This window comes from Sardina pilchardus, chromosome 15, assembly GCF_963854185.1.
Source record: "Sardina pilchardus chromosome 15, fSarPil1.1, whole genome shotgun sequence".
Lineage (NCBI taxonomy): Eukaryota > Metazoa > Chordata > Actinopteri > Clupeiformes > Clupeidae > Sardina > Sardina pilchardus.
In genome coordinates, this window is record NC_085008.1 from 22800155 (window position 1) to 22824108 (window position 23954).

The following is a 23954-nucleotide window of genomic DNA, read 5'->3' on the forward strand; positions in this document are numbered from 1 at the left end:
CTGTCCCAAGATTGGGGCCACTGCATACGTAGGTGCACACAAGCACACACACACGCACACACACACACACACACACACACACACACACACACACACACAGGTATTCAAGCTTTCTTTTGTGAGTCACAAAAAGACACCGTCTCTCTCAAGATGATGTCCACACACACACCCATTATCACACCATCACACACACCCATTATCACACACTCGCTCACACACACCCACAAACACGCCCAAGTTGGCGAAAAGTGTGTGTGTGCGTGCAGTGCCTCTTTTTGGTTCTCTCGGATGTAGGTCAACGCAGCTCTGAGGATGTGACTCACACACACACACACACACACACACACACACACACACTTGAGTGGATCCCGATCCTCAACACCGTTCTGCACACATGCACACATACAGTACACATACACACACACAAACACACACGGAGACGCCGGCATGACAACAGTGCCCGTCGGCGACGCCATAGCAACCGCCCGCACCAGGCGGAGTAAAAATAGACCGGCTGAATTCCTCCACTGCGGCGACTCCTCTTTCTCGCTCTCCCTCTTTCTCTCCCTTTCACTCTCCCCCGTGCTCTCTCTCTCCCGCACTCTCTCTCTCTCTCTCTCTGCACAGCGATCATCAGCCTGCATCAGAGACCCCCCCGGCCCCCCGGCCCATCCAGAGATACCCCGTTGCCTGGGCCAGAGAATCCCCTTTCCGTGCCTTCAGAGAGCCCCGGCTGCGTCTTGAATCGCACGCTATGTTTAGGCACCGCTAAGCGTCCATACGCCGACGTGCCTTACTCGAACAAACAAGGCCCACCACCAGCGCTAAATCTGGACACGGGGGCTACGCCACTCTGCTGGGGGGGGGGGGGTTCCTCTCAAAAGCACCCCCCCCATCCCAGATCCTTCCTAGAGCCGTGCGGAGGAGCACAATGCCTTCCTCTGTGCCCACAAAATGTAACTCTTGGCACAGGGTCTGGAGGTGGCGGTAAGGGGAGAGAGAGAGGGGTCTGTTGGGGCGTGAGGGAAATAAAATGATACGCGACGACTTCAAAGTGCGGCTCATCCTAAGCCATGCTACATCAAAGAATCCCCCCGCGTCACTTTTCGTGTATGTTGCTAATGGTTGAGTCAAGGAACTTGAGGGGATTTCTGGAGCTCTGGTCTCTTGTGTGTGTTGAGGAGATAAAACTCATCCCCACGCCCCCACCACCACCACCACCCTGGGTGCACTTAAGTAGTGGTACACCAGCGCTTTGACTCCAGAGAAAAGCCTATCACAAGGGACAGAGAGAGAGAGAGAGAGAGTGTGTGTGTGAGTGTGTGAGTGTGTGTGTGAGTGTGTGTGTGTGTGTGTGTGAAAGAGAGGACATACAGGGAAGAGAGACAGGTTTCAGCAGTCTAAAGGGCAAGCCTTTGATCGGCACAGGCTACAGGCTACAGGCTACAGCGGCTCAGTGCTGGTAAAAGAAAAACGGGACCAAGCATCAGAGAAAGCTAAATAAAAAAAAAAAACCTGCCAGGAGCCAAGAGCGGACTTGTAAACAGGCGACTGAGGAGAGGGGAGGGAACGAATACGGAAACAGGTCGGCCACAACAACACAACGCGCTCTCTGAATGCTGTCCACACACAAAAGGCACTCCAACAGGGCGCCATTGTGGACTGGACTGGACTGGAGTAGCTTAGCCTAGCGTTAGCCTGCTGCTGTGTAGCCTAGCTTAGCATTCTTGTCAGGGGAAGGGTTGAGTTATCGCTGAGCAAGGAGACAGGCGAGGAAACCAGGGGAGGATCTACCGCAGCGTCCATTACTTAAAGTGTCACCACAGAGCGGAAAGGGGGTGGGGCGCGGGAAAGTCGGAGGGGGGGGGGATAGGGAAAGGCAAGGCTGCTGTCACCATGGCAACTCCATCATCGGCCGGCAGCCGACGGTTAAAACCTGGAGCCTGTTAAACCTGCAGCATGTGCAGTCAGGCAAAGGACAAAACGTCATACACACACATACCCACCCACACACACACACACACACACACACACACACACTCTTATGCCTATGTCAATGCATTGTTTCATTTCGCGAGAGATTCACAGACCATCAAGTCTGAGACCGCGTCAAAAAGAGCCACTCAATAGGACACACACAAACACACACACCCACACACCAGGCAAAAGACAAACAAACACGGCTCAGCAAATGTGTCGAAGAGAAAGTCCTGATAGTCACTGCTCACACAATACCCTCACACACAACTCGAAAGAAAATCAATTAACAGATCTTTAAGCGGAGACCTTCACTCAATTGACCTCAAGTTTCACCTGCGGCTCCAACTGTGATTTCAATTGGAATACTAAACACATTTTAACGCCCCCTACACATACAAGGGACAGGAACAAAGGGACCTTATTCTTTTTTTTTTACTGTTTTATTATGTTATTGTTGAGTGTTGTACTTGAGTGCAAAGATTAACCGGAGTCAAATTCATTGTTTGTTACGCAAACCTGTCCAATAAAGCTGATTCTGATACAGATTCTGAGAGGCAGCATCTGGAGGAGGAATTGAATCTCTCTGCGCTTTACGCCACTCAACATTTCCAGACACAATATCATCTCCTCGGCCTCCCTTCAGTTCTGCGCTTTCCCAGCGCTGGGTGGATGGAGCGGCCAGCTCCCAGGCTGCCTCTCTCTGCACGTGCCCGGTACCTCCACACACACACACACACACACACACACACACACCACCCCCGTCTCTGCTCCCCACTGCAGTCCTCCACTCCCAGTGCCAGAACCCCTTGTGTGGGGGGAGAGCCAGAGGCTCAGCCCCCGCACAGACACACACACACACACACACACACACACACAAGGACCCCTTTGTTTGGGTGTGCAGCACCCCACCACCGGGTCGGCAGACAGGAAAAGGTCTGAGAGCAGCGCAGAGGCGCGAGCCAAGCAGCGGTTTTCCACCAGGCCAGGGCCCCACGGCGCAGCTGCCAACAGCCCCACGGCGGAGCCTCGGCTCCGGATCGGCCTTCCACTGCGGTGGCTGATGCTGCTGCTTCTGCTGCTGCTCTTGCGGTGAGTGGCTGCTGCTGCTGCTGCTGTTGGCCCACTGCCTCTCAGAGGAGTGCGGGTGGGGAGGGGTAGGGTGGTGGAGGAGGTGGAGGTGGAGGGGGGGCTGCTGTGCCAACTGCAGGAGGCAGCAGAGGTGTGCGGGTGGGGAGTGGTAGGGTGGTGGTGGTGGTGGTGGAGGAGGTGGAGGTGGAGGTGGAGGGGGGGGCTGCTGTGCCAACTGCAGGAGGCAGCAGGGCCAACTAGGTCAGTGGGACTGAGGGCCTGGATTGGGAGCTGGAGAGGCGGAGAGGTGGGAGGAGGCACCGACACTGCTGCGGATGATGGGATCACAGAGGAAGAGGGCGGGTGCGAGAGAGAAAGAAAGATATAAAGAGAGAGAGAGAGAGAGAGAGAGAGAGAGAGAGAGAGAGAGAGAGAGAGAGAGAGAGAGAGAGAGAGAGAGAGAGAGAGAGAGAGAGAGCGAGAGAGAAAGAGAGGCTCAGCACATCACTGCCAGAAAAATGGACCTCAAATGCAAATGTGGTGTATACATGTGTGTGTGTGGGGGGGGGGGGGGGGATTGTGATGAGTGGATACAAGTTTTTTGTTCAGTTGTTGTGATCGCGCATTTGTGTGTGTATTCTGTGTGTGTGTGTGTGTGCGCACGAGACATGTCATGAGCAAAGGTTACTCCGGGTCAGCCGCAAACAAAACAGGTCCCAGTCCTTACTTCCTCACAGGTGCACCCAGCCCATCACACATCTCAACAACTTGCAGAGACTTGCCCACACACACACACACACACACACACACACACTTATTGGTGGAAACTATCCAGCACAATCTCCAGCACAATTGTTGTGGCAATCCACAACAATTTCACATACTGACTTATTTAAAGAAGACAAGCTATAGGCTCAAGACATATTTATGGACGAAATCAACATTTAGACCCCTATAGAAAACGCGACTATGACTAGGCTAGTGCAGCAATAGAAGCCTTCACAAATATGGAATCCTGTCAGAGAGTTAGAAAATCCAGATCATACCCCCCCCCCCCTCTCCCCTTACCCCAAAAAATATGCCCCAATTTCCAGCCAGAAACAAGCTGCACATCAAAGGCCTGTAGCAAATAAATATATAAAGGGGAACAGAGTCAGTGAATATCTGATGAATGAGGGCCAGAACTCCAGAGGTAATTACGCCGTTTACTTCCCACGCCGAGCCGACAACGTGCCGCAGTCTCGGCGGTGAGATCCAAAACCGAGGAAGCGTCTCAGGGACGCGTCTCCGGCAGCTCACGCTCAGTCCCGCCGACGACGGGGGAGAGGGGGGGGGGGGGGGGGAGCTGAGCGAGCTTTAACGGTACGGGAGGGAAGCCATTTTACAAGCGAAGGAGGAATGGGCTGCATTTGTAAAACTCTTTCACCCGCTTCGCCGACACTCAAAAAGTGCTCTATATTTCACGCATCACAGTTCGCATCCTCACACAGATCTATCTGAAGGATGACATGCGCAAAAAGCCCTGGTTCCTGTGGCTGGGAGCAGATTGCGGTTCTGCGGTCGGGCTGAGAGAACAAGACGACACTCGAGATGCAGCCAAGAGGAGCTGGAGGATTTGGACACCAGGGTCCCTCTGAATCCCGCAAAGCCTGCTCTACCTCCAGAGCTACTTCCTCACCCCCCCACCACCCCCCAGTCCAGTCCAGTCCAGTCCAATCCAATGCGCTCTGCTGAAGCATGCTAAAAATGTGCACCAATTGTAGGTCAGTCAAACACCCCCTCGGATTAGCAGGGAAAATTCCCAACAGGATTGGCCTGTTTGTGAAAAACACCCAAAAGAAGATTCGAGGAACGAGGAGCTCAGCCGACTCCCCAAATCGGGCGCGTCCCAACCAAGAGCTTCCCTGACAGCTGGACAGACTCTCTCACACACACACTCACACACACACTTACGCGCACACACACACACACACACACCCACCCTACTACACTAAACTAGTGCAGTTGTAAACTACTCATCTGAGAATAAGATGGTTGACCCGACACCTGACCCCTCACCTCTGACTTGACCTTCAGCCTTACACCGAAACCTCCCTCGCCCTCTCCTGATAGGACAGCGGTAGACCTTAGTCACGTTCTCAACCTTTCGTCGCGACCCCTCCACCACCTCCTCCTCCTCCTCCTCCTCCTCCTCCTCTTCCTCCACCACCACCATCACCAGAGAAGCTTGCGCGTGCCTGACCAAGCCATTCTTAGAGCAGAGACGTCATGCTCGTCTATTAAGGGGCTGTCATGCACCCAGTTAACGTGGCTCACCGCCAGGTTTTATATTGAGATGAGTACATTTCAGAGGGGGACCTCTGGCAGAGAGAGAGAGCATGATATGATAGAACCGCTACGGGGACCCAGTGAGATTCTATGGAGCACACGGCTACGGTTCTGCAGTTCTAGGGCATGAAGGTTTTCCAATAGTTTTGAGAGGTAATGGACTTTTTCGTGGTCTGTCTGATGGCGAGACAGTGAAATCATTTGAAATGGTTGGAGGGGTTGGGGCTGGGGGGGGGGGGGTTGTGGTTGTGGTAGTAGAGGGGACGATGAGGGGGGCGGGGGGGGGGAGAGGTATGTCTCCCACGGGAAAAACAGGTGAGCTTGCTGAGAGTAACTTCTAGCCATGGTGAAGATTTCCCAGAGCTCAGAGCCCGGTGAACCGCATGCAAACCAGGCTGTGCTTGCCTTGAGTCTGTCGACACGCACACCTCCATACCTGAATAGCACTGGCAAATGAGTATCCTCACACGCAAATCTCAAGGGTGCTCTCCAATATACATGACAACGAACATCCTCAATGGTGTTTTTTGCTCCCAACGGCACCTTCCAGGCAGCACAGCCTAAAAGGCACTACCTTTACCCTATTCCTAACCTTAACCCCCTAAACCCTCATCCTACCCCTAAACAGAGGGGAGTAGTGCCTTGAAGGCAGCGCTGCCTGGAAGGCACCATTGAGGGCAAATAATACCAAAGACAAACGAACGTACACAGAACTGAAAATGGCAGAGCACCAGCAAGACGATCTAGCCGTAAGTAAAATCAATTCGTTTTGCTAGGTAGCAAATCCAAATAAAAATCGGCGGGCAATAACTGTTTCGTAGAACATGTCCGAATAAAAATGGGTGACTCAAATCTGATTCCAAAGCGAGTGCCTTAAAAACATTTCTGCTTGGCCTGAAAACGCTTTAATAAAAAACAAGAAGTAAGGAAAAGAACTCCTTGTGCTCTGTGTACTAAATGCCACTCTGGAAGAAAAAAAAAAAACAGAATCTGGGACAAACCTCTCTCTCGTGCTGAAACACATGCGTAGTGTTTCGAAAATGGCAAAGGAAACCACTTGTACGTTGGATTAATAGCAGATGGCTTCTGCGTTACAATGTTTTATTCAATCACAGCAAAGTGAGACTAACTGGGAGAAGGAGACGGAATTTGGAGAGAGGGGCAGAAAGGGAAAGTCAGGGGGAGAGAGGGAGGGGGAAAAAGAAAGCAGATAGAAAAACAGGCAGACGCGTGACTGACCTTTGTCAGGCAGACACAGTCTGTATAATTTCCTGATGCTTGTCTCAAGATACAAAATCATTTGAGAGCGCCATTTTTTTTTATCTGGAAAATAGTGCTCACAGTGATGCAAGATTGTTGTCCTGGTGCCCTCAACAAGGGGCCCTTTCATTTTCAACGTCCACCGTGTGCCACACTCAACAACCAAGAGCAAGCTTTAGGAATGGATCACTCTAAGATTAATTACTTTCTCACATCAAAGACAATTATACACCAAGTTGGCTTTTTTAGGAGAACAGAGGAGCTGTTCAAGTGATTCCAAAAAGCGTTGTTTCAACTTGTTCAATTATGCCACACAAATGGAATGATAGGAACAGTCTCACCACTAGATCGTTAAACGCCATTTACGTGAACATGTGAAAAGGATGGCGCCCTTGGGGCTCAGGAATCTGCAGGTGTTCTCCCAAGCCAATTTCAGTAAGCTAAGCTGTTAGCATTCTCTCAAGCCTGTGGACGCTATCAGCCTACAGTACAACAGACCCTAAGGTCAGGGGCAGCCAGACTAACATGATCCTCTAGTCTGCTACGGTAGCCTCCTCTACACAGCGCTAACCTGAGAACGGGTTAAAGCTAATCACCGTGGTGTCGCCACGGCCACGCTCATCCCAAGCCACGCCAGCCGAGTAGATCACAGCGTGAGCTGACCGAGTCAAAAGGAACAACAAACCGTCTTGGCAAAACGACCAGTTGCCACCTCTCCTCAGCCCCAGCCCTCATCGATTTCAAAATGGGCGCCCATTCTAAATGGGGTACAGGGAGAAGGTCAAAGATGCTATCTTGGAGTTGGGCATGCAGACACGGGCAGAAGGAGGCATGACTAACAACTACTGACAGCAATGAGGGGTGGCGGTCGTCGGTACCCACCCCAATTTGCTTACCAGGATCCTACAGTGTCAGAGCCTGAGCAGAGCACAGCCATAGAATAAAACCTCAACAGCTTTGGTTATGTCAGGTCAACCGTACTCAATGTTAGCTAAAGAGCATCAACAGGATCATGCAGTCTGTCACTTCCACGTCAATAACACAACGCAACATTCACTGAAGTACAGCTTGTACTGTCCGTTGTACACAGTGGACTGCGTGTCATACTGTATTTATAATAGTGACCAAGGTAGGTGTGCTTCACTGCTCACGACACGTAATGGCAATTTCCACTATCACACAAGTCTCACCAACATCACCAGGGCTCAAACAAGAAGCAGCTTGAACCAGCACAATACATGATGCGTGCAATAGCATAACGAACACATGCATTAACAGTAAAAACAAGGCAACAGAGTTCACAAAGTCAAGTCAGTTTAACATCGTTGCTATCAGTAAGGGGAAGTTCCAGATTTTTTTTCATCAGCAATCCAAACAACTGGCTTACAAAAGAGTTAGACTGTTGTGGGTGGAAAGACTGAAGAGGGTCGGAGACCCTGCATACTTAACACTGTTTTTCTATGCTGTGCCCCAAGGCAACACAAAAATAACATTCAGCCTATCACAGACATTGCCATGCCCCTCGAAAAAAGCTTGAAGTTGGTAAGGCTAGCGTACATGATCAGGTGCTAAGTATAAAATGAAGATGACAGGAAGTCGAAGAAACACAACGGCAAAAAAAAAAAAAGTTACCCTGGCCTGATCATAAAACATTCATCAAGTCACTCCCTTGAACGCTGAATGACAACAGCAACCGTTTCTTTGTGGTCAACGACTCAAGTCATCCTGACCGCAAAGACCTCAGGCTGACGGCTTAATAGCCATGAGTCACAGGGTTCAACATAAGTAATGGCCGGCTGCTGGCCCAGGGCAAGTTGGTTGGCCAATCACTGGCCAATTTTGGGCTAGTGTCAGTTTTTCCACCAGTCCCCATCAATAGTCAGTTCAGCTCACCGCTGATGCTAACTGGTTGAAGCTTAGCATGTGAGACTACTCAAATAAAGAGGGAAGAGTGACTACTGAAATAAAGAGGGAAAAGTGACTTTTCTGGGCCAGTGGAAGGGACTAACAAAAATGTCATGCACTGGCCGGAGGGATCAGTGGAGGAAAATTGTTAAAGTTGGACGCTGGCCGCGACAGGAACAGAGGTGGCAAGTCAGGAAGCTTCTGTCAGAGAGTAAATCTCCCCTCTATCTAGGACTAAAGTCTAAGAGGAAATGAAAGACTTGAGGACCAAGAGGATCACACACACAGAGAGACATACTGTACACACACACACTAATAGGGAGAGAGGAGGGGAGAAAAAGTTGCAGGCTACAGATGAAGAAATGGATGAGATGAGTGTATGTGCCTGCGTGCGTGTGCGTGTGCGTGTGTGTGTGCGTGTGTGCGTGTGTGCGTGCGTTCCTGAACAGGTTTGCCCGAAGCTTACAACAACTGGTCTGGGTGGGCGGGGAGATCATTAATTGGCCTTCCTGCGGTGTGTGTAGCCTTACTGAGGTTGGGCTTCTGTGTATCTTTGAACAAGAGGATGAGCATGCAATTGTGTATGTGTGTGTGTGTGAGAGAGAGAGAGAGAGAGAGAAAGAGATGTGCGCTCTAGGATGACCCAGATGTTTTACTTGTGATTCATCTCTAATCAGAACCTCTGGGATTTCTGGAGCAGCTAACGGGCGGCACCAGAACACAGTGATCTTTCTCACACACACACACACACACACACACACACACACACACACACACACACACACACACACACACACACACACACACACACACACACACACACACACACACACACACACACACACACACACACACACCTTTAATCAAAAGACTCACATACACTGACATTATAACACCATAAGCTTAACCAGTGGAAATGTCTTTTTTGTTTTTGTCAAGATCAGGGTGGCCTTATTCATGTTAATTCCTCCATCTGCACGAGGACAAACATGGGTGTGAGGATGGAACAGCTGACACGCTGCCCCTCATCACACAAAGAGCAATATTCAGTAAAATCCTCAAGCGAATGTCCATCCAAGCATGCTAATGCTACTGCTAATCCCTTCATCTGTTTTCTCTGCTGAGGTGTTCTTTCAGATACTTAGGAAGTGACCTTTGACCCTTTGACTCCAATGAAAACAACATCTTAAAAGGGTGAGTGTTCAATTAAGGTGAAAGGTTGTCGCTATTAGAGCCCAATAACCAATCAAACTATGACCCCATTTCATGCTCCTGGAGTAACATGTATATTGGCTGGAATAGTGAATGTCACTCCAAGCGACTTTATTTTAAGCCTGTCTTACGCCACACTGATCAAAATCAAAGGGGTGTAAGTAACCAGCAGTGAATTTAAACTTAAGTCTGGTACATCTTCACCTAATATTTGTATATATTTTCAAGGATAGAAACCACACCTTTCTTGTAAACAAAGGTTGTGAATGCAGTTGTTTACTTAATTTCTGTGATTTTGAAAATGACAAATTGAAAAATTGCCTGCCAGACCTGCAGAGCACATTTAAACATGGTCACAGATTCGTCTGGGCTTTTTGTTTCCCCTTTTCAGAACCAGGATTGCACATGAACAGTGAATTGTTGAACACAAACAATGGACAGACCGTGCCTTTAAATACCTTTCAACTCACAAGTTAAATTGTTCTACCAACATGAGAGGGCTGCACACAGGAACAATACCCATTTGTAGCACAAGAATCCCAGCAGTAATATCCCCCATTTTGTTGGCAGTGGTCCTGTCAGTCATTTTCTACTCCCACTACAACATATCAGCGTCTTCCAAACGCACTCCGTTAATGTGACATGCTGAACATGCCTCCTCAGCCTCCAACATCATAACTGGGGTCTCATGAACTGGGAATCATTATTCAACTGTAATGTCCAGTCTCGATACTATAGCTTACCTTACCAGTAATGTTTGGGGTTTTATTTCTACTTTTACCTTTAAAGAAGAAATCTGGCCATTTTTCACAAAGATCTCGGTTTCTAGAGGTCACCGAGTACTGTCGGTACAAGAAAAAAAGAGAAAAACAGATCTGTTTGAAAGAAAATACCAGATTTCTCCTTTAAGAATGAATAACTAGGCTATTCACTGGTATTATATATTGCCTGTTGGTTCTCATATGAAAGGTATTTACTAAATCATTCCTTTCAAGTGAGTTTGTTTATTACCAGCCAAATAACCAAACCGCTTTAAATAATACCCAAAATATCAAACATCCATCTTCCAGAGCTATTAGATATCGATGTCAGCCCTTAAAAATGCATATCAGAGTCAGGTCCTAATTATAATCCATCCTTGCACAACACAAAGCGTGCAGTACGAGGAGGAATCTCGTCTCCGCCGGCGCCGGCTGACAAAACGAGGCCACAGAGGCAGAGGCAGATGGAGGGCGGGGGTGTCGGAGGAGGCAGTCAGCCTCCAGGTTCCCATAAGGCCCTTCTCACACCTTCCCACACTCCCCTGGGGCACACAACGCCTTCCAGTCCCTTCCTGCCCCCCCACCCCCCCTCCCCTCGGGATCCTGAGTCAAACGAGCGGGACCGCTGCCCGGCTGAGACCCAGGCGGCGAGGCACAACCGATAATGGAGCGCTCAGTAGCGGCCCCAAAATGCCTGGTGTTGTGGAGAACGACTGAAATCAGCCTGTGATGAACTACAGTATGCACTCTGTGTGCTCTGTCTTTTGTTGGTGTATGTGTGTGTGTGTGTGTGTGTGTGTGTAGTGTACCAACTTGTGCTTGTGCTTGTGTGTATGTGTATGTGTGTATGTGTATGTGTACCAAACTGTGCTTGAAATGAAGCACGATTTGAAGATCTGCCATAACAACACGGCTGCAAAGCCTTGACTGATACGTCTTGACTATACATGTGGACAGCAACACAAGCCAGCGGTCCTGGCAGCTTCCCAAGTGGACCAAACAAACACCAAAAATGCCTCCGACCACAAATATACCCAACAACCTTCAGGAAAACTCAAGGCACGGTTTAGCATTCAAAACAAAAGGACTATTTAAGGGTTGGTTCAGACTAAACAATTGGCTGCCACATACAGTACAGCAATGAAACATTCCAGCTGCGCAAACATTACCGTTTCGACTTTTAATTACATTTCTGAGTTTTTCAAACACAATTTTGCGGAACCAATTTGACATACAGTTCACTTTTTGCCAGAATAAAAACTCTTTAGACCATGCCCACAGGCGCTTGCTTAGAAAAACAACAACAAAAAAAATATTTAAAAGCAACTGCTTCTCTGACAGCACTCAAGGTTATTAAGCCTCTGACGTGACAGTGATCAATGGAAGCTACAGACCCTTCTTTCATTAACCGCGACAAAGAGGTTAGCAGCAAGGTGACAACAAAGATCTGACAGGCGCTCACCTTTGGACAGATTGACATCATCAGCCACAAATCTATCCTATCTACTAGCCTCTATTACTGTAGCCCCACAGGGGAGCTGAAAGGGTCTTAATAAAGCAAATGTTTGGTGTGTGTGAAAAAAAATATGAATAAAATTGATTTTCATTCCTGAGTGATGAACCCCATGACATACAGATCTGAATCAGGCTAACTGATCTGATAACTGAAGAGTTGAAAGTGTATCTTTTTCCACAAATGAGAGCTTCGTACTCAACCACAAACAGAGATATGGGTGTAGTGCACATTTCCTATGTAGAAATCAAGCAATATCATAATGACAAAAACAGCATACAAATGTTATAACACATTTATTTAAAAATGAGTTTTTTATATGCGCACAATCCAAGTATCTTGTTTGCTAGCGTAAGCCAGAACTCTCTTATGTTCAAATGAACACTTCAAAACAAGGCTAAGTGAAGAGGAAGGTGTTGAGGGGTGGAGAGAGATCCGGGTTAACCCACATACACCTAAAATTAAAACCACACCTTCACAAACACCTAATATTCTGTGCCAGAGTAGCCAATCAGCGAGTCAGACTGGAAAAACTCACAAAGCAACTGCTTCGCCCACACATATGCTGGCGTCAGTATCCTTGCGTCGCCATCTTTAAAAAGTCATTTCCTCTGTGGTTCACTTCTCTATCAGCCGCCCCTGCATCCCACATACAGACCAACAAAATCTAATATGGATCCTGAAGGAGTGTCGTCGTTAAGCCACTGGCTACCAGCGAGGGGTAACTTTACTGCGTCTCCAACTTCATAAAATTTCAGGGAGGCAGCTAGTGTTGAAACATTAACAACCCAAACAGACATAAACTCCACACATCCATTGCCACTGGAGCTCAAATATGTATTAGGTCTTTGCATCACCGTTTTGCCCCTGAACCAAAACTCAACTTTGAAGTGCTGACATTCTCTTATGAGTCCTTGCTAAATGTCCCCCACCTTTGCTGTGTGGATCAAAACAAACCACGCTGCCACAACCAACTATCCAGATCTATCGCTCTCATCATCATAAAAGGAATGCTTAGGTTACCTGGGAGACTTATTACGCACTAGCCTGATGACAAGCCATGACTAATCTTCTGTTTGGGATTGTCTCTGTCTGAATGTGTCTAAATGTCACCACAGCCAAACTACAGTACCAAATGGTCAACACCCGCCAAGGTGATATTTCCAGTTGACCTTGGTTTAAGTCTAAACTACACACACAAAAAAAAACTATTTCAACATCAGCAGCATAACTCTAGGGAATCTAAAAGTTGCACAAGTCGCCATGCAGATTCATAACATGCATTCTTCGGCAGGCCATCCCAGGGCTGTGCCTTTGAAGAGTGCAAGCTTCATCATCATTAAGAAGATGGCAAGAAAAAAAGGTTCCCTAACAATTATGCCATAATTAGCCAATTACTGACTGACAATGACCGTTTACACCGGAGTAATTACACCGCTCCTCTAGAAGATTGATGCTAACCTGACCACCAAGAGCTCCAGGTTAAGCACAAGGAGGGACAAAAATAGCATGTCTTCCAAACATTCCAATCAACAAAAGTGAGTGTGTGTGTGTGTGTGTGTGTGTGTGTGTGTGAGTGTGTGTGGACATGACCTCCTGTGGGCCCACGCCCCGAGATAAGGCAGTATGGCGGGATCTAGACGTGGAGGCACAGAGACCCAGAGTCCAGAGGTTGAGCTCGGAGGGCCAGCCGACATGCCAGGGGATTCACGACCAGGCGGGATGGCTCCCAGCACTGTGCCAGATCGGCTAAACACAAGTCACGTTTCTGGATGCTGACACTGTAGTCAAGCAGGGCAAGGTCTATCATTGAGCTCACTTTTCACACACACACACAGCCAGTGCGCGCGCACACACACACACACACACACACACACACACACACACACACACACACACACACACACACACACACACACACACACACACACACACACACACACACACACACACACACACACACACACACACACACACACACACACACACACACACACACACACACACACACGGGTAATCAGTCTTCGTCAATAATGGAAGATGCAAACGATGCAATGTGGATTGCACTTAAACATTTCGAGCCTTCACAATTGAGTCACTAAACATGGCCCAAGGTATCCCCTCCTGTTTCCTGGCAGTTTCTAGGGGTGGAACATGGTCCTAGTGAAAAGTGTGAATGGTCCATAGAGGTTAAACTCATAGAATTGATTCAGGGACATTACACTACCTAAACTCACTTTCTCAAAAGAAAAAAAAACAACTGACTGGACATCGCTGTTTGCAAATGTGCTCCCATTGCATAATCTCGAAATCTTCTGTCAGGTAAGGGACCCTCAATTGTGACATAAACACAAGGGACGGCTGAGGGCAACGACAGTATGGTGAATTGCCAACAAGGGCTTGATTCAGTCTATTTATTCAAAAAAAGGCTAAAGGCTTTATCTCTCCATCAGACAGGGGAGTGTCTTAGAAAAATCTGTTTTAGGGAAGATTTAATTTTGTATAAAGGAAACTCAACCTTTGTCGACATTTTGAATACAAAGTCAGCTTCATTGCATGAATGATGCATAGCCTATCTCCCATTTTTCATTTCCCATTTTTATCGTTTATATTTTATATTACTATTTACATTGATATTGTTATTATTATTATGCTACTACTATGATTAATGCAGACTTTTTAACTTTATTTGATACTATTAGGCTGATTTTAAATAGTGTTCGCACAGTGTCGCTTTCAGCCAAACGCCAACCATTTCGACCAATAGGCTACTTTTACAAGCTTCTAAATCCCGAGTTCGGATATGTCGTTTGAAATAGTCCCTGAACTTTGTAACACTGACAGTATGCCTGCACGCGATGCCGTGTATATCAGCTTTTTGGTGCAATAAAAAAAAGAAATCGGAACTGTCATGAACACTCATGCCAAGAGACACATTCGAACGGCTACACAGGTAGGCTACACAAGTCTCCGCAGCAAAGCATCAATAACCATAAATGCCGGTAACAACTTCTTTACAAGGGATCAGAGATGATGGTCACATGGACACAAACAAGCGATAAGGAGGATGTAAGAGCGCCGTTTTATTGTCCTGTTTTCATAGAGTGAGAATGAATGGGTCTCTTCGAGCACGCAATGACAACATGCAGCGAGCAGCCAAGAATTTGACGGCTCTTGATTGCAGCTAGAAACCAAAAAATAAGCTGACCACACAACTCAAGACTGGATGCGAATTAATTTCATTCTATGAAATTATGCCTGCTCAAACACATTCATCTTGCGGGTTTGTCCTCAACCCAATTCATACTAAATATTATCCTGTAGCACAACAGGCACTTGAATAACCGGCATTTCCTCTGCAGTCGCCTGACGAGACTAAGATTTACAATTAAGAAAAAAAACATTGAAAGAAAGCCATGCAAAATATGTAATAAATATATGAACTGGCAAATAAAAACATGTATTTAGGAAGCACCGATGTCGTGCGCGTTAAAATGATCGCTGCTAGCTTTGAAGCCTCTGCTACAGGTTGCTCTAGCGGTGTCTCAGGGAAAATGGTCGGGGTAAATTGGATTTGGTTTCACCGTGGAGTCCAAATCCCCGGGAAAGCTTGCGTTTGCACAGAAAAAAATAACAACCAAACACAGTAGCCAGCATATGAGCTTCAGAATGTTATTCACCTTATACACTGATTAATACATCCAGTAGATCCGTTCGGGAGAAGATGAAGCGCAAGTTTTCCACCAAGCGAATGCGCACCCGAAACCAGCGGCGTGTTTAATCACTCAAAATCAGGGGTCACTGCATGCTAACCGTGCTAAATATAGCGACAAAGTTTGAAATGCGAAGGTTGAAAATAAAAGACTACGGTGATCGCCACAGGCTTATAGAACACGAAGAGCATGCGGGCTTTTAACCGGTTAAAAACATTTGGTAGCACCACACAGTCCCCTCCCCTGTCTCACCGGGGTAGAGCGAATGTGGGTCACCGGGCCTTCGCATTCTTCCTAAGCAAAGCGTAACGCTAAATAGCTAGCATTGAAAAACAGCATCGTACTCTCCCGGTACGGTCATATTTGCAAAAAACTTAACCGGACAGCGCATCGATTGCCATTTCCAAAGACACGCAATCATGCATTTCTTAAAATCGCGCTTACCTTGTCAGTTGTCCGACTGTTACAATTTCCGTCCTGGTTGTTTTGGTAGTAGATGGCTGCGCGGAGGGTTGAACTGGAGTTAGAAAAACAGCCAAGGCCTAGCTTGGGCTCTCAAAGAGCATGCGCACCAGTGGATGAGTATACAACCTGGCGGAACTACACAGGCATACCTTTGACGTGCGTGAGAGTTTTGTCTTGCCACAAACATCGGTATAAGATTTTTTTGCGCTTAATTTGTCATTTTTGATGGTATGAAAGACAGAAGATATACACGATACCATTTAAACTAAATGTAGAACTACATCTCGGCACATTACATTAGCCTAACTGAGGCACAAAACATGGGCTATTGTTGAATTTTTATGAACGTTTTATGTACTATAGATTATTTCTTATTCTGGTCGATTAACCTAGGCTAAGTCTTGAAATGTTGATAGCCCAATTAAAATACTTTTGTGACTAATTAACATCCTTTAACGTATTTCCCTCGATAATATTTGACGAAACAATCCCATTTTTATTCTAATGTGCTATTCTATTACATTTTGTGTTATACAAATGTTCCCAATCTTTGGCCTTCATGTGTCGCTCATTCCTCTGGCTGAATGCCAATTAGGTCAAACGCGCAGGGCAACCAAGCTTGAATGAAAGAAGCGCGCGAAACAGAGAGGCGGGATTTCTACCATTTGGCACCTGCTCTGTCCAATCACGGTTCCGTGCGTGCGCACCAAAATATCCTGTGTTTTTTAGCCTACTGACTCACATCTCGCAGCCTATTTTATTTGGTTATGATAAACTAACTATAGCCCTTTCTGCCCACGTAGGGAAAAGCAGTCTACTTACACACTCAGCAGGGCTGACTTGTGTATCTAGTTTGTTTAATTAATCGGTCCACTGAGTTCACTGCAGTTGTGATGAACGATAGGAGGAATTAATGCAAATGTTCAATTGCCAGTAGCAATTGAACATTGTGGTAAGGTGAAGTTGTCTGTTTCGTGTTATCTGGCCTATCCATTTATCTTTCTAAATAAGCCTACTTATTTATTTTAGTTAATTGAAATAAAAACCCAGTTGCCCTTGCAAATGGTTTTCAGTGTTGGACAAACTTGCTGTCAGCTGTTTCAGGAATAAGCCCAGCTAAAGCTGAATTGAAGAGAACCAGCGACATCTAGAGATAAAGCTCATGAACATCCCCTTCTAAGTCCATAGGATCAAGGGTGTCGTTGTGGTCTTATATATAGTAAGATCGTTTCAGTTCTTCTTTACGACCGTTCACAAACAATTCAATTTAATAACAATTTAATGGCGACTTTATATAGACTAGTATAAGCCAATATAAAAAGAATGACATATTTCAACCTAATGGAAAATGTGTGCTACATGACAAGCCGCCAGGTGGCAATAGTTCTGTTTTTGTGCGTCTGTCATTCATTCCGAAATGAAAGTTCGACAAAAAACGGCTCACATGAAGGTGGGATAGATATGCCACAAGAAAAACGGGTGATAGTCATCCATAACCCTGACCCGTGGAAATCACACATTGTACTTGTCAAAGTGCAAATTGCAATGAATGAAATGCATAAATAGCCTACTCTAAGAATGAATGAGTCACAGCCCAGATATAGCAGTTGAATTTCAATTATGGATTGAACAGTTCCTGACTCAAAATATTTGAGAATGTCTGCATCTAAATATGGAAAGGTTGTTGAGGCTCTCCACATGCAGTGAGACGCATCACTTAAATAGTATAAATTATCTTCACCTATAGGACCTGCGATAACGCATTTCTCTTTCAGCATCTTTAATCTTTTTTTATCCTTGAAGCATTTGCAATCTTTTTCTCTCCTCCTGCATATTTCTCTGTCTCAGTCTCTCACACACTCTCTCTCTCTCTCTCTCTCTCTCTCTCACTCACACGCACACACGCACACACACACACACACACACACACACACACTCTCTCTCTCTCTCTCTCTCTCTCTCTCTCTCTCTCTCTCTCTCTCTTTATATGAATCTCTCTTTTTCTCTCTTTTGGGGCTGAATTGGTGAAATCATACCACCACAATAAAAAAACCTTTTCTAGATGCTTTTAATTCTAAAGACAGCTTTGTTACACAGACAGTTGGGGGTCAAAAAGAAGTTTATTTGGATTCTCTTGAGTACATTCAACAGCACGATACAGTGGTCATGGAGGGTATGGAGGAGGTTAGGAGAGCTGCAGGGTAGGTAGGCCATGACACCCTCAGGATCCCAGGTCAGGTCTGTGCAGTGGGTCCAACTGGCGACAACTGATGCAGACACAAGCAGATCCAAGTATAGGCTTTACATTTTATAGATTTATAATCATTTTAAATCTGAATTTTTATTAGACTCTTTCTACAACGCAGATAGGGACAACACAATTTGCCTTTGTTATTTGTTATACAATAGCCTATGTGTTGAAAATAACACAACGTGTGCTGTTTTGAACATATCTCTGTGTCCAGATAGGGACAACACAGTTTGTGTTGTTTCCAACACATTCATTTTACGAGCGTACTTACTTCTTGTCTGATGAGATTCCAATTCTCACTATACTTTGCATCATCAAGCAACTAACTGAATGTACTGAGGATATAAAGACAACCCAGCTGAAAGATAATACCTTTTAGTCTTTATTTACACATATTCTGCGGATCTTCTTCCATTTCTCGGCTGTATGTGGAAAAAAAAGAAGTGTTTGTTTTTCATGAGATACCATGATCTCAGCAGGTATCATGATCACAAAAGGTTTTTTGGCACTGTAGTAACGATGAAAAGGTGAGAGCTATTATATCCATTAAGTCAGAAATGAGTGAATGATAGATTGCACTCTGAGAGAAGTCAATTGAAACAAATTTCAGTCAAAATGTTGATCTTACCCGATAAAGAAAGTATCCTCTGCTCTGTATTCCTCCTGGTCCCTTCATATCATCCTGAATAAAGACAAACACATTTTGTCTCAACAAATATAGTCCATTGTCTTCACCTCTACACAATGTCATCTTGGTTCTGTATAAGAGTTGGTTTAACAATCCAAAGTGAAAAGGGATAGCCTATGAATAATATTCCTATATCCTGATGTGAGAAAGAGCTTTGAAGTCAGAGTTCAACCAAATATGAAAATGTCGTACTTATTCTAAATTTAATCAAGGAGAGGCCCTCATGTCATTCCATCATATGGAAAAAACATCTATAAAATGTGTGGCAACTTCTGTGCCCTTACTGACAGTTAAGGAAAGGAGAGGGTTTTATAACTGGCAGGATGGCATCTTGTTTTAACACCACGGTTGCAAAACAAACCTAAGCGGCTCGGCATCCAGTTTATGAAGCCTAATTGTCTAATGACATATAATAGTATTGCACCATAGTAACCGCAGCAATGATTGTTTGTGTCCACTCCTCTGATAATGTTTATTGCGCTTGATCGACCTGGCCTGACAAACAGCCTGACAAACAGCAGAGAGCTTCACAACAACAACACAACACACCTCCATCAGTGCAGACAAACAAGCCTTACACATACTCTAACACACTGCCCAAACATGGTATGGACATGGTATGGACAGGTCCATACCTCGGCACGTGGAATGACATCATCATGAAAACACCGTAGCATGTCAGTAGTTACTGTGCTGGTCAGCCACACTAATTTTAGCCGCTAATTGCCCCTCTGAATGGAAAAGAACGGGCCGTGCGGAGAAGGTTTCTGCACACTGAGTGATGCTACGGTACGTCAAATGGGCGGCTTGACATAGGCTAGCCCTATGTGAATAATCCCATACAAAGGGGCAATGTTAGAGATGGTCTTTATTAGACTATTCATCTTTAACTTTTCATGGCGTTTGGTAACTCCAACTAAAAAAAAAAAACACTCACACACACACACACACACACAAACACACACATGCATACACGCACACACAGTATCTTCTCATAAACAGGAAGGCTTCCACGGAACCACAAGTTGACCCATAGAGTGTTCCGTGCGATTTCCTTCTCAGTGGAAACGAAACCACGCTTCGATGGCCTGAGTGGATGCTCTGTTTCTTTGACATTTTCACCACTGTCACTTTCACTCCTGACCTCAGGGCTATATAAACGGAGCCTCACTGCGCAAACAACTCTGCTGTGTAATGTCACACAGTGATAGATAAGGACTTTATTACATCTGTCTGATGTAAGAAAGTTGTGACTGATGGATAGCATGCATACATGGATACATACAAGGGTACATACGTGCACCGAGGCTCTTCTCACTTCCTTCTTAGAGAGCATCGTAGAAACCAGCTCTAGAAGCGGATGCGGCACAGGAAGCTGACAGACAGACAGATGGACAGAGAGACGGACCAACATAGATGGACGGACATGAAAATACATGAGAACCATGAACAACACCTCTGACTGGCTGGAGGCCGCAGAGAGGATGGCACACACACACACACGCACGCACGCACGCACGCACGCACGCACGCACACACACACACACACACACACACACACACACACACACACACACACACACACAATCTTGCACATCTTACTCTCAAAGCACACAATCTCATTCATTCATTCATTCATTCATTCATTCATCAGTCAGTCAGTCAGTCAGTTAGTCAGTCAGTCAGTCAGTCAGTCAGTCATTAATGCATGCATTTATTCATTCAATCTCGACTTGAAGTTGCTTACTGTATTAATATCATGTTCACAAATGCATCCTTCTGGTCATCCTCGTAATGTCCGTGTGTTCATTTAAACACAGTGGATTAATGAGTGACACATTTAAGCATTTAACGCTCCATAGCCATTCAGTATCCTGCAGGACAGGAGTTTTCAGCCCTACATACGTGCACTCTGATCATGCTGCTGTGCTCTAAACATCAGCCCTTTCAGATCAAATAGCTAATATGTACATCATGCTTTAATCTAAATCTAAATAAATTAAAGCTTAATTATATTAAATGTTTCATTATCCTATTTTGTTTCAGTCGATGTTCACATCAAGAGCATGCTTTACCATGCTTTGATTGATATAGTATATTTTGAGGAAAAATTTAGTGTCTACTGTTTAGCACCTCTAATTGTGTAAGACAAGATTAATTTATACAATTACTGTCATGCAAGACTTTTAGGCAGGCTTTTAAAATGAACCTTTACAGGTGGTGACAGTGTTTTTGCCTTTCTTTTTCCAAGTAACAAAATCATCAGATTGTAGAGTAAATTAAATTGTTCCTACATACTGTAAGCAGCTAGCACATCACTGTAGAATTCATCAACAGAAAAATGACCACACTAAAAGCTGGCGTAAAATGAATGATGAATTATACAAGATACAACAAAAATGTTGCTAGTATATATAGATTGTCCCTTTTAAAAAAAATTGGACTTCTCTGTCTTGTCCTGAGTCTGACCTGTCAATGTACTAATTGATGTTCAGTTAAACCTTTACAGCTCAAAATAATTTGACAATAATAATAATAATAACAACAACAATAATAATATTGCGCAACAAATGGCAGTTCTTTACAGCAAGAGTGAATATATCATTAAGCCTTCAAGAGCAATGAGCAACTTACCACCTCATTCTTAATTCTATCTCCTCCCGATTTAGCATAGTGAAATAAAAACTACACACACAGACAAATATATACATAAAACATAAAACATATATATAAATCATATATATATGTTTATATATATATATATATATATATATATATATATATATATATGCACACACACATATGCACAAGACAATACACACACAGTCACATGTACATACATATACAGTATATGTTATGTACAAATCCATATACGCATATACAGATTCAATAACAAATAACAGATATAGGTCTCAGATGAGCCAAGATGTACACACATTTACATATGAACATTAATGATGTCATGATGTTAGTGTTGTTGCGCTTATCTAGGATCTGCTCCAACATACAGCTGCAAACATGATTGAATGTCAGTGCGGGTGGACTTACCCTTTTACTGTTATCTCTTGGTGTCAAATCCTGTATCACCTGACCAAAAAGAAAGTCAGCTCAAGTGAGTGATGCTGATGACAACTCCCAGATATGGCTATGGTTATGGTTATGGTTATGGAATTCAGCAGACACTTTTGCCCAAAGCAACTCTTACAAAATAAAACAATACAATAGTCAAAAATGAAGAGTAAACAGTTTTTAAAAGTTGGTAAGATATTAAGGAAAATGGCAATAACAAAAAATAATAATGCCAATGCAATATCAATGATCCATCAACCTACCATAAATATACAACTATGACTCAAAAGAACCGCTTAATTAATTAAGTGTGAGTTAAGATGTTGGTGGGGATTGAGGAAGGAATCACCTGAGCATTCTGTAGGGCCCCCAGCATCAAGACACACACCTCTCCCAACATCTTACGCGTCTAGTCATTTAAGCACCATATCAAACCCGGAGAGAGAGAGGGGGGAGGGGGGGGGACCACAGCAAATGCACTCATTAATCATTAATAATTGCAATAAATTAATTTAAACAATATTAAATCAAGTCATGCAAATGGTCCTACCCTGAATGGAAATTCTTCAGACAAGAAGGATGTGCAGATATCATCGACCTAAGAATCAGAGGGCAGGGGTGACCAAATCTATTAACAGAACAACATTCTGCCACAGTCATTTGGGACTTATGGAGTGTGTGTGTGTGTGTGTGTGTGTGTGTGTGTGTGTGTGTGTGTGTGTGTGTGGGTGTGTGGGTGGGTGGTTGTGTGTGTGACATCAAATGTATTTTTGAGAGGGCAACAATGACCGAACTCAACAGGGGTGTGTGCAAGCGCATATGTCGCTACCTGGCTCACTAGCTGGTCATAGTCTGTCGTGGGTCTCTGCTGCAAAACTGGAGTGCCTTTATCAAAAGCAGAAAAATAAAACAGCAAACCATTTAATAACAGACGATAGCGCCGATAAGATCACTATCAGAAGAGCCTGACAAAAAGCCTGACGTGTGGCAATAGCAGCTACATTTGATGTAATGGATATCAAAGGATACAGAGGACATAATGACTGTAAACAATGTTGATAGCACTTCTGTCTTGTGTGGCCACAAACATTTTAAAGCTAACATTGCATGAATCAACAGGCGGGTTTTAAATATTAGATAATTATGTTTCATACTGTATTTCATCAGATGTCAGATATTTTCTCCTTTTCTGTGCTGAAATATACATAAATCCATTGTTTTGCTGAAATATGAAAAGTGTGAACCCTATTGTTTTTGCTTGTGTTGTTGTATAAAACAGGTGAACCAATTTCATCTCTTCACTTTGCTCTCATCTAAGTTAATCCCCTCATCGACCTGTTTGACATTTATATGAATCTCATTGTCCCTCTTTCAATTAAATATCACCTCAAGCGTCTAGCTTTGTAACCTTCAAATAAACAACAAAAGGGGGGGTTATTGTTATTCTTACAGAAGAAAACTGTCAATTAGACCAGACAATAAAATGTGATCAAAATGATTAAGATCTCCATGAAATTATCTTTTAGTGTTTCATTCAGAACGCTCCGTACATCTATGCCAATTGGCAGGCGAAGAGAGAGAGTCTATAAACAATTCAATTCTTCTTTGTTTTGGAATAATTCTTACTCCATTTCTTGCTTTAGTTCATTATAGTGATAATTGCACACAACTAGCAAAAGATAATACATTATTTATCATATTACATGTAAATCCATATAAACAGTCATCATAGCATTTAGAG

General features: G+C 44.7%; 1 protein-coding gene and 1 long non-coding RNA gene across 2 annotated transcripts in view; both read right to left on the reverse strand.

Moving 5' to 3' along the window:
• Nucleotides 1–16250, reverse strand: part of clocka (clock circadian regulator a) — a gene marked incomplete in the record, with an annotated part of 51395 nt that extends 35145 nt beyond the window's left edge. Inside the window, 1 exon segment of the mRNA XM_062555395.1 lies at nucleotides 16185–16250.
• A 2068-nt stretch (nucleotides 16251–18318) lies between these two features.
• On the reverse strand, nucleotides 18319–23102 carry LOC134102766 (uncharacterized). The gene is made up of 8 exons (XR_009941548.1): nucleotides 23043–23102; nucleotides 22764–22811; nucleotides 22563–22622; nucleotides 22193–22231; nucleotides 20442–20519; nucleotides 19085–19138; nucleotides 18829–18878; nucleotides 18319–18472 (listed from the first exon to the last, which is right to left on the reverse strand). It is a non-coding gene; the product is annotated as an uncharacterized LOC134102766 (long non-coding RNA).
• Nucleotides 23103–23954: the final 852 nt, after the last annotated feature.